Source organism: Mugil cephalus, chromosome 4 (genome assembly GCF_022458985.1).
Source record: "Mugil cephalus isolate CIBA_MC_2020 chromosome 4, CIBA_Mcephalus_1.1, whole genome shotgun sequence".
NCBI lineage: Eukaryota > Metazoa > Chordata > Actinopteri > Mugiliformes > Mugilidae > Mugil > Mugil cephalus.
In genome coordinates, this window is record NC_061773.1 from 11,186,348 (window position 1) to 11,198,010 (window position 11,663).

An 11,663-nucleotide genomic window follows, 5' to 3' on the forward strand; every position below is an offset into this window, starting at 1 on the left:
TAAGAAATAATATTTAGAAGCATCTATTGCAGTGACACCTGGAGATAAACACTAGAGAAGTAGATAAAAAAAAATGAATCCCTGTTGGGACTAATATGCACAAAAGTTACACAGTTTCTATCTTTTTATCTGAACGGCACTCCACGTATTTAGCATTTGTAGACCTACAAGATATATTTTGGAATCCCACACAATTCCCTTGTCAAACATGAGCACACACTGCCCACAATGCAAATTGACAGCATTTTATTACAGTTTCCACAAGCAAACCTAGTAGTCCTTGGAAGAGGACAGATGAACTCCATACTTATTTTTCTCTAAAGCTTAATGTAGATTTAAGTAGAAAAAAACTGTTATTTTGAGCTGATGACTAATGTTAAAACCAAATATGAGAAGTCTCTCATACTTAAATCACTTGTCACTAAGATGAAAAATGATTTTTTGAAAGGTGCATACAGACACTGCAGCCCTTGCCCAAGCCTGGATCACATCATTGCAGTCTTCCTAATAAATCAGTAATACTTCTACATATTACATCTGAGTCCCGGCACCGAGATCCAAAACACAGTGATGTTTAAAGAACTCAGGATGTTTAGCACGCACTACTCTTTCTGAATATATTTCCAGACTCTTCTAACCATTTTTTTTTTTCTCCAGTGAACCTTCAGCCTGTGTCTTTGTTAGGATTAGGAAACAGGCTCAAAACTGTTTACTCTGCAGCAGACAGATTTGTTTTATCCTGATAGTTAGAAGGGTCTTTGAGGATTCAGGAAATACCTTATCTTCACTTCAGTCAGTGTTTTTAACTTGGACTTCCTGAGATTTTCAAACATTTTGGCCTCCTTAGAATTCAGTATAAAGAAACAGATGTGTGCCATTGTGACAGTGGGCTGCTGATGCAAAGAGGAAGGCCCTCTATTCAGCAACGAATCTGGATTAGTATCATTCAATTCAATCTTATTTTATTCTCAAGGCACTTTGCAGAACCCACAGGCTGAAATCCCCAGAGTAAACACGAAGACGAGGGAGGCGAGGAAAACCTTTGAGGCGCATGAAGAGGGTGAAGAGAGCATTGGAAGCAGACGTAGTAGCACAGAGATGCATATACAGAATATGATAATGAGAGAGTGGAGAAGAGGGGATGTTCAGCGCATTGTGGGAATTCCCACAGCAGCCTAGATCTATAGCAGCATAAATAAGGGATGGTTCAGAGCCGCTACCAAGAAGTTTTATTAAGCCTGAGAGTGTCTGTCCTTGTGCCTCCAAACCACGTCCAAAGTTTTCCTAAGATGATCAGTGACATTTACTTTTCCCGTCATAATGTTATGCCTGATCGGTGTACTTTGATGTATTTATTACAACATTAGCCAGACTAAAACATGTAAGGATAGCCACATCAATAAAAGATTAATGTCTGCTGTTAGATATACTGTGTGACAACTGCTCGCTGCCACTAACACCCAAGGCCAAGCTGACTCGCTACCACATTGCTTGATTTGGCCGCGCCGCAATTTGCAGCAGGAGAAAAGTGTTAAAATATATTGCTGCAGGGAAATTAATTACCCCTCAGATTTCTTTCTAATGCAGTGCGGTGATGTCGGGTAGAATAAAATACTGGTGATTCATCCCGTGTTATTGTATCAGTAACAACCAGACAGTGTTTCTGTCGGCAGCTCTTGGACGGAGGCAGCGCAGAGTGTCAGGAACCCCCTGGTGTACACCTGGGTCTGGTAGCTCCTCAGCTGTTTGGCTTGGCCACAGCAAAGCACAGCTGCAAGCTCAGAGGTGGAAACAAACCAATACTGATTTACATTTTTACCTTCAGTCAGGAAACAATCCATTTCCAAGGTAAATCGTGGAGAAATGTTTTAACATACTGCTAAGATGAAAATTACAAGACGTAGTTAGGTTTACTGGCCACCTGGAGAAAAGGTCAAAAAAGCAGCAGTTAGCTGTCCACGTCATTTGGCCAAGAAAGTTCAACACGTAACACTTTCTGGCCCAGAGTAAACAAAACAAAAGGCAGTTTGTTAATTAATGAGCTTTGGAAGAGCTGGTAAGTAGGTTTTGTTACCTTTGGACAGGAACAGGCGAGTAGTTTTCCCCTGATTCCAGTTTTTCTACTAACATTTCTACTTACATACTAATATATAGGTAGTATAGACATGTACAGATGGGGGAGTGGCCTCAATCTTTTAATCAGCATGAAAGGGAATGAATATAAGTCAAGTTATTGCGTCAGGAAGTTCAAATCCCGCCTACCCTTTTTTGTAGAAATCAGTGTTTTCTTTCCTTCTAATCTCATTAAAGCTCAAATGTAACTCTCCCTTTGCCTCATGTGATCATGTCAGACCCTTGTAAACTAACTGTAAAAAAATACAACTTTATAAAGAGATGGAAATAATGATTAAAATGTGTGTTTCGTTTTTTTGTTTTTTTTTTTGTTTTTTTATCAGCGTTTTACATTTGGAGCATCTGAGACCTCCACCAGAGTTTATCCATCATTGTCTTACCACTCAGACACACAAACATGATATGTGTTAGAAATATTGAGTGTTTCCATTTTGAAGCTCATTGTGGTAACTCCAGTTGACACCATCTTGATGGTGCACAACTCCTTTTAACTTCTGGCTAATTCAAAAAACAAAGCCTTAGTGAGTGTGAGGCAGACAGAAAGCATGAGATGGCATCCACCCATCAATCAAAGCACATCCACTTAATTATGCAGAAGCTTTAATGCTGTAAAAGAGTGAGTAATATAACCAATTGCCTCCTATAGGATTGTCGTGAATGGATAAATTAAATAAATTATTTTCGTGCCAGGCTGTAAACATTTTTTATTTCTGTTGTGAATATGGGTATTTTAACATGCAGGTCTATGGGGATTGACTGGAGCCAGCCTCAGGCGGCAATTCGTGCAGCTGCAGTTGTTCTCACTTCTTTTGGACTCGTTCATCAGTTCAGCAGTTTACTGTTGTGGTTAGAAAGGGGGATATTAATGAGTTAGCTGACGTTTCTTTGACTTTATCCTTCACTGTCCAGATCTGATGGTTGTTATTATCCTTCTTGACCACATTTAAACTTGACCCTCCGACCTTGATGTCTTCTGGAAGACCCATATTTCTTTAGAGGCTTTGACTGATCTTTAACCACCGCTTCACTCCCACCGTCATTTCAGGGAGTCTGTTCTTCATTGAGGTCTGTGCACAAACCCAGATTTCTAGCTGTGCTTTGAAGTTTAGAAAACATATAAAATATTTAATTACATATCAGCCTGACACACTCTCTTCTCGGTGTTAACTGTGTGCCATAATTACCTTTGGCAGCGTAATGAGAATTGTTTTACATGCCTATTAAAATGCACAGAGCAAACAATCCATCTCCTGCTTTATCGGCAAGTTTTGCATATTTGGCATTTTATACAGGCGCTTAATTTATTTTCCCTTTCCCGGTTTCACGAGTGAAATAGAATACTCACCATGGCAGAGTTGTTTGGCACATAAATAAGCCAAATTTTGCAAATTTTCTATTTACAAGAGGTAAAGAGTTTGGAGGCCCTAGTGGTTTGAAAAAGGACTCTGCGGCTTGCCAGAAAGGTTGGACGCAAGACAACTGGCAGTGAGCAATGCAGTCTGGAAGAATGTGGATGATCTCTCCAGCGCTAACCTTTTCAATCATTTGTGTGAGTTTAACCTTAAAACAGAAATATGACCTGATTTAACAAGTCACCAGGACTGACAGATAGCTCTAAGGGGGAATGGACCTGTCAAAATGACTCCCAAAGGAAAACAGATACGTTAAAAAAGGTTGTTTCATACTGAACGCGGCAACTTACTGTTCATCTGTTATGTTCTTATGAGAAAACTGTACCTATATATGCAGCATTTTATTTGTGTATTTCATATTATAGAGTCCTTGCAGTACTGTATTTACTTTTACATAAAAATATATATAATGACTGACTGGTCATACTCACTAGTCAAGTCAAAAACACTGATTATCTAGTTATCATAGCACCTGTCAGTGGGCAGGATATATTATGCAGCAAGTGAAGTGAACATTTTGTCCTCAGAGTTGACATGGCGCTTTTGACTTGGAAATTCTGATGGGGCCACGCAGGAAAATCCTATAATGCAATCCACAAATATCATAACTTATACCATCACAACAAAAGGCACAGTAGAAAGTGAGAGAGGAGACCACAGCACCTGACAACACACAGGTGACGACAAAATTGCAGCTGAATAATATCATCACTCAAACAATGCAAATCTGACAACATATATCATCCAGATCCGCTCTGATGTTATCAAATCAATAGAGCTACCAAACAGCAGTGTTCAAGATCTCACTATATCAAATACTCAAGACTGAAACTATAACGTGACAACAATAAAAACACAATGCATCACTTATGGTGCACAACCAATACAAAGCAATCAATATACAAAGTCACCACACACAATGTACCACAGTCAAACATACATTTCAGCTCCACAGACAGTTGAACAGCTCCATGAGGTTGTGTACACCACACACACCCACAAACATGTATCGCCAGTTACGCATTACACATATTCCACTAGAATTCAAACAATATCTAAACTACATTATCAGGTCCATTTAGATTAAAAATAAATTAGACTCACCAAGTGCCTTTTTGACAAGCTCCCAGAAAACCAAGTTTTCTGCTTAAACCACTCCTGCTTGAATGTCCTAGTTTTGTCTTTTTGTGGTCCCAAACCTTTTATCTCCAACTTCTGCTCAAATGGTTAAGTCTGAAATCGCACACCACGCTTGCCAGCTAGTCAACTCGATTCATCATGCAATGAATGAATGAAACGTGAATTAGCTACCAGTATGCTCCTTTACTCTGTTAGCCGAACTGGCGAGGTCTGTGCAGTCCCCGTCTCCTTCTGGGGCCTTGAGGCCCCACTGCTCAAACTGAAGTGTGCGCTGTACATGTGCATGCATGCGCAGCAGCTCACCAGTCCACAACACTGCAGGCCAGGGCCATCTCAGCTGTGCGGCACTGACCGAAAACAGAGGCAGCATCAGGAGCACGTTCACACAAAACTACACTACAAAAAGTGTCTACAGAGGGAATTGTTTTCATCAAATGCGGACATTTCATTGGGGACAAAGTTTATTACTTATTAACTTATGCGCAACAACATTTATGACACAAGAAAACTTATAAAAGCTGATAATCCTCGTCTGCACAGAAGCTCCTCCTGATGGCACCGGCCCCTAATGCAAAGATGCCACTGGTCAGTACTTATTACAAGGTGTGCTTCATTAAATCCAGAAGCATCTTGCAACTCTTTGGTGGGGTCTAACCACTATGCTGACAACCTAACCTTACTACCAAACTACAAAAAGCTGCAAGTAAAGTCAATAAAACTGATTGACAAGTTGCAACAGTGAAGTGCTTTTTGCATATGAATGCATCAGTAATAATAATCTAGTAATAAAATATATAACAGGAAAAACATTTGCAGGCACCAATGTTTCTGAGACTATTGGGAGACTGAGTAATTTAATTTTTGATACTTTACACACATTTTGCTGATAATATTGATGTAATATGCTGATACTATAATAAAGAGACTCCTATAGGACTTTTAAACGGTAGCATTGCTTGGTACTTTTAATATATACAGTCTGTTTATACAGTCTGATCAGTAAGAGGTTCCATTGTTAGAATAAAAGCACATTTTGCTGCTTATAAAGAACACAGAGTCTTTATGGATATTTCTAAATTACTGTATTTGTACTTTTTACTTGATTAAAAGATCTGAGCACTCCCTCCACAAGTCTCATACTGATAGATTAGAAGCTCATTTCATGAAAGCTAAAAAAGAAAGAAAAAAAAATATGTGCAGCAATAGGCTGCTTGCTCTAGCAGCACATTGCTTGGTTAAGTAGTTGGTTAAGTATATGAGCATGAGGTCATGACAGAAAAGAGCCCGTTTTATGTTTGGCATAAGATCAAGCAGGAAAATGCAGTCACTGCCCTCTGCTGCAGCTCCATTGGCAAAAACACTTTGCTTTGTTGTGCAGGAGGACACATTTCTCAATAGGAACTCGTTTGTTTCAACCGAGCCAACCGGCTTATGGCTGATGTTATCTTTTATGACACAGCTGCAGTTCATATTCTTATTGAAATAATGGGATTTTCTTAACGGAGCCTGAAATTTGAATGAGTGAGAGAGGGGGTTGGAAGTTGTCCATACTACTGCACTGATGTCATCTCACTGATGTGTGTTTTGTGTGTGTGTGTGTGTGTGTGTGTGTGTGTGTGTGTGTGTGTGTGTGTGTGTGTGTGTGTGTGTGTGTGTGTGTGTGTGCATTTACTGCAAGAGTTTTATGGGAAGACTGGGGATGGAAGAGAAAAAAAGAAAAACATACCTCTGCTGTATTTTCTAATGAGCCTCTGTCCAAAAGCAGCACTGTGTCTTTCTTTTACCAGAACATTTGTCAGACCGAACCGCCGAACTGCTTGTGGTTTGGAAACTTGGTTCAGCTGAAAGGAAACTCCTTAGGGCTTGTTTTGTTTTCTTTATTATTTTTTAACAGTCTATAGGAACGTTCTTCCTAAAAGTCTTGGTCCTGCATCATCCCAGAAAATCGTACAAAAAGTCAAATAGTAAGGTGCCTTTAAAAAAAAAAAAAAAAAAAACTAAAATCTGTTGCAGAGATTGTGGGAGAATTGAGAACTACATAGAGAACAACTTCGTGGGACATTTTTTCCCCTTGAGGCCCCTGAGAGTCTCCTTATTACATTTGTTGCTCGACTGACATAATTTGTAGTCTACAGGATTTCAAGTGAAGGAATTTTGGCCAGTTTCCTCATGCATGAAAACAAGTCCCTTAATAGTTGTGTTGCGCTTAAAATATTACGCAAACTGATATTTTTTGTCTAAAAGGAGCAGTTGCACATGTTGAGAAATATCTACATTTACATTTATGTATTTGCTTTCTTGTGAGTGTGAGTGCTTGTCTGACCTAGTTTTTACTCCTCAGTTTTGTTTAAACACACAATATGCAAAACATGTTAATAAGTGAACTTAAGCTGTGCTGGTAATCGTATTTTGTCGGCTCACAACAGAGTCAGACCAGCTGCTAGTTTTAGAAACAGCAGAAACATTTGAGAGTTTTATTAAGAAAGCAATAGTGCACTCCAAAATAATGAACTAGACTTTTTCTTAACTGGATAGTTAATGATTCTGGGACATATTTTTGGAAAATCTTGTGACTGAGAAGTTCAGTTTCCACTTGTGCAGCAGCTAGGAGATGGTTAACACACTGCTAGCCTTATTACTGTGAGCTGGCCTGGCCTGGTCTTTTTATTTTAGTAAAAATAGTAGTTAATTGTCATGTTTTTATTACTGCAGATTTATAGGTGCTGGTATTTGGATGTTGTTAACTGGAAAAGAGTGGGGTAACTATTTCTTCCACCTTAGCCTAACCTTGTGCTAAATTAAGATAACTTCTGACCTTAAATTTGTATTTAGCATACAAATGTAAGAGTTTTATCAAGAAAGCAATTGAATTGCAAAAATTGTTAGCATGTTTTGTATTTTTAGATTGGATGTCAATTATTCCCGGAAATATTTTTGGAGAAATCTTGTAGATGAAAAGTTTAGCTTCGCTCAACTAGTTGTGCGACAGCTAGGAGATGGTTAGCTCCCTGCTAGCGTTATCACTGTGAGCATAAAGACTCAGTATGGAAAGAGAAAGTGACCTGGTCTTTAGATTTTTGTTCAAATTAAATGGGTTGTAATGTATTGGTTTCTTTGTTTTAACCCTTGCATTTTACATTCTAAATTTCATCCTTCAGTGTTAATGCAGGTCATAAGATGACTTTTTTACTTTTGTGAAATTTGAAATGTTTTAATTTTCAATAGATTTCAAGATTAATGAAGTTACCACATATGTTTCCCTGCCCTTATGTGGTTAGCAAATGTAAACATGTATTTATAACTTTAGAACAGTGCTTTAGGCAACATTAGGACACATCTTTGTGGCACCTAATAAAGCATTTATACTCAGTGTGGTGGACCTTGAAGACTACATTTGACCCTAATTTGACCTGAGAATGTTTCCTTGATCTTGGCTGATTGTCTGAATGACAACCACATGCTTTTAAACCTCACTGAGAGGCACAGGGACAATTTAAATTTAAAATATGTGCTAAAGTGATCATATATGGTTTCTTGCCCGATAAACGGTTAAGGATGCTGTATTTGGATGTTGCAGTACCTCCACGGTGCTGACTTATGCACTAAGTGCTGACTTTAGCTTCACCACTAACAGACAAGTTTTAGAGTTTTACCAGTCATTCAGAATAAATTGTACTTAACTGATTAGCGAACTTTAAGTGTGCTTGTTTTTGGACTTTATTCACTGTAAACAAGTGAAGCTAGCTCACAACTAGAACAAACCTTAGCTCAAAAGCATGTTCTTGCCCTACTCCTGGTGAGAATCAAATGCTTCCTTTAATTGGACTTATAAAAAACATTTTGGGTTGTTGCTCTGATGCTCCCATGCTTGCCTGAAACTCACTCCACTCTACTTTATCCTGGTTTCATTTAATAAATCACTGGCCCTGATTGCTAACAGGTTGGCCCTGCACTCCTCTCTGCCGTGACTTCACTGTATGGTGCGCAACAGAAACCACAAACAGACCCCAATGCAGTCTTGCAGCAACCAACGCGGATCCACGCAGCTGCTGCATGGATTCACTGGACGGGAACAAGGATTTCATTCTGGTTCACAACCAGTTTAACGACATATTTTGCACATTAATGGGCAGATAAATGTCAGTCATCCACCCTGAGTTTTTCTTTCAGCCAGTCTCTGTTCTTTTTCTACGCTCCTTTGGCTTGGAGGGGGTTAGAGACCTATATTCTCCATCCAGGCCTGGAGGATGACCTCATGGGGCTAGCAGCTGCCATCACCATTCTCGCAGGAGTTAATAGGAACAGCATGTAGTCTCTGGAAAAGACTGCCTCGCTCTGTTTCTTTCTTCTTTTTTTTTTTTTTTTGTCACCTCCATTGAAGTCATCGCTTTGCTGTCATCATTTTATGTCTATATTTATTTTCACTTTTCTCAGAAACTGCCTTTATATTTTCTTCCCTATTTACTATTTTAGAGGAGGTGCAGATTTATTTTTATGGATTGCATGATCACTTTAGTTCACCTGTGCATTTCAAAACAAAGTTGCTGCTTTGGTCCACACTTGTCACTTGTTTTTTGGCTGCTGCAGACTCTAAAAAACCAAAGGACATGCAGACACATGTAGAGATAAGTGGTGAACACAGTGGAGCATTTAGCAGCTAGTCAACCAAATGTTTCTCACTGGAGTTAAGGACATTAAAAAAAGACCCGCATGACTAGTGAATGTTGGATTGACATTTTTCAGCTGGACAGAAACATGAGTCAAAATGAATTGAAATGTTGTACCATGAGATTTGTTAATAGGAAACGGCTTGCTCAAAGGCTCATGAACTTTATAACTTGTTTTCATTGCAGACAAGTGGCCCAAAGAAATCCACATTTTAAATATGTTCTATTTCCATCAGCTGAAAAGCTGTCCACATGCAGTCTCTTATTCTGAGAGATTAGTGCAATTTATTATTGTGCTGTTCTTTTATATATAGTTTCATGAAATTTAAATGGATATATAAATGTACTATTTCAGAACTAATTTATTTATTATGTCTATATGCTTTCCTTCCTTATATTTGTACAAAATATGTGATTGTTGCTGTTTTAGTGGTGTGGTTCCATCAGAAATGTTTGACTTTCTTCAGCACACCTGCCAGGTTTTACAACAACACCTTCATTCAAGGCTCAATCCAAAAAATGTCACTGATTTTTGTCTCTCCATTCTAACATCTCTGCTGTGGTACAAGAAAATAATTTTTACACTCCTAGCTAACTGCTAATATTACCATGGGTTTATTGTACAGAGCACAGCCAGTGGACCAAAGTCAACCTGCAGGTATTTAGTCATATGCTGTAGAATTATATAACGGGAAGACGACTTGGTAATGGCAATAAATTAAAAGTTAAGGCATCTTCAAAGTTTCCTACAGAGGAACATAAGAGTTCATCCAAATCCTTCCAGCTTTTGTTGACATACAGTCAGTTTAAAGTGCAAATGTCAGCCTCCTGATGGTGCTAATGGAAAAATCAGGTGAACACCAGAGGCAGCAGGTTTCATTCTCCAGGGACCATGAAGATGAAATGTACAAAATTTACTGCTGTTGATATATTACACTAAAATAAAAGTTTACTTTTGTTGTCCCGGAGCGGCTGTTATATCAATAAGGAAACACTGGGCCTAGCTTTAGCTGAAATTTGTCCTCTCTGAATCAGACCGCAGTTCAAACACCAAAGCACAGACAGTGGGTGAGCGTGCTGCCGTTTGATAAATAACTATCATATGGCTCACACATTACAGACATTCCAGTGCAGGTCAAACTGCTGAAAACGCACAGAAGGATTTCAGATTGGATGCACAGCCATCAGCCAAGAAAACAGACTTTGCAGTCGCTTCCCAGATAAATGAGCCAAGAGGAGCAGCAGTTAGGAGACAACAGAGGAGCATACAGAATATAGCTCCAAATATTCCGTGTTATGGCTGGAGCAAGTGAAGTGTTGTAAAATCCTAGCAGACACCTGCTTTTACAGAATGCCTGCACGGTTCTTCTCTTCATCAACAGTGTCTGAACCTTTATGTATAAAATATTTAGAAACCCTTTTAAAGGCATTTAAAGTTCTGACAGAAATTTGATTTTCTTGTCTTACTACATCATTTTCTAAATTGACTAAAATTTTAAAAGAAACCTCTTTACATAATTTAAGTTGGATCAATGTATGATTTGTCTCTTGCCATACGATACTGTACCTTCCTTTTTCAAAATAAGGTCTCCAGGCTTTACTGGCATAGAAAGAGATGGGACAAAATCCAGAATGGCACCTGCTTGCTTCAATGAAAATCTTTTGCCTGGTGCACATGCTAAAAATATTTACAGCTTCTACATTGGACAACCTACTGCACATCACCTTTTTGGCTCTGTGGACCAGTGTGTATTAAACATTTACAAGAGAAAGAGAATAAATGTTTCTGCAGATGGGTGCGTCCTGTTAACGGTTAATGGTGGCCTGTGGAGGACATTTTGTTTTCAATGCAATACTGTGAGTAGCCGTCGGAAAGATTAGCATCAAATTTGAGCAGCAGCAGGTTATTTTTTTCCGTGTTACTGAACGTATTTACAAGCACGGCCGTAGACTCCTAAGGAAGAAATACACCAAACCACATCTGTCCCGCCCCATTACCACTAGGTGTAGTTCTGTCAGCAGCTTCTCAGCTGACTCAATGCATCTGTGAAAGAAATCACTCCGACTGGTCCGTTGGCTTAGCTGAACAGGGCACTAGAGGAAAAATGACAAAGTGCAAAGAGCACACAGAAGGTTCTTCTAATTTTTCACCTTCAGCTTATCTGAACATTCAAAAACTCAAATATTTTCTCAGTGAATTGATCATGTAGAAGGAATAAAGATGCCTGCTCTGTACGACTGCATGTTTGTAGCTTCCTCGCGTCCTGGCCTCCTAGCTAATAGTACTTTGCCGTGGTGTGTTCGAGGGCAA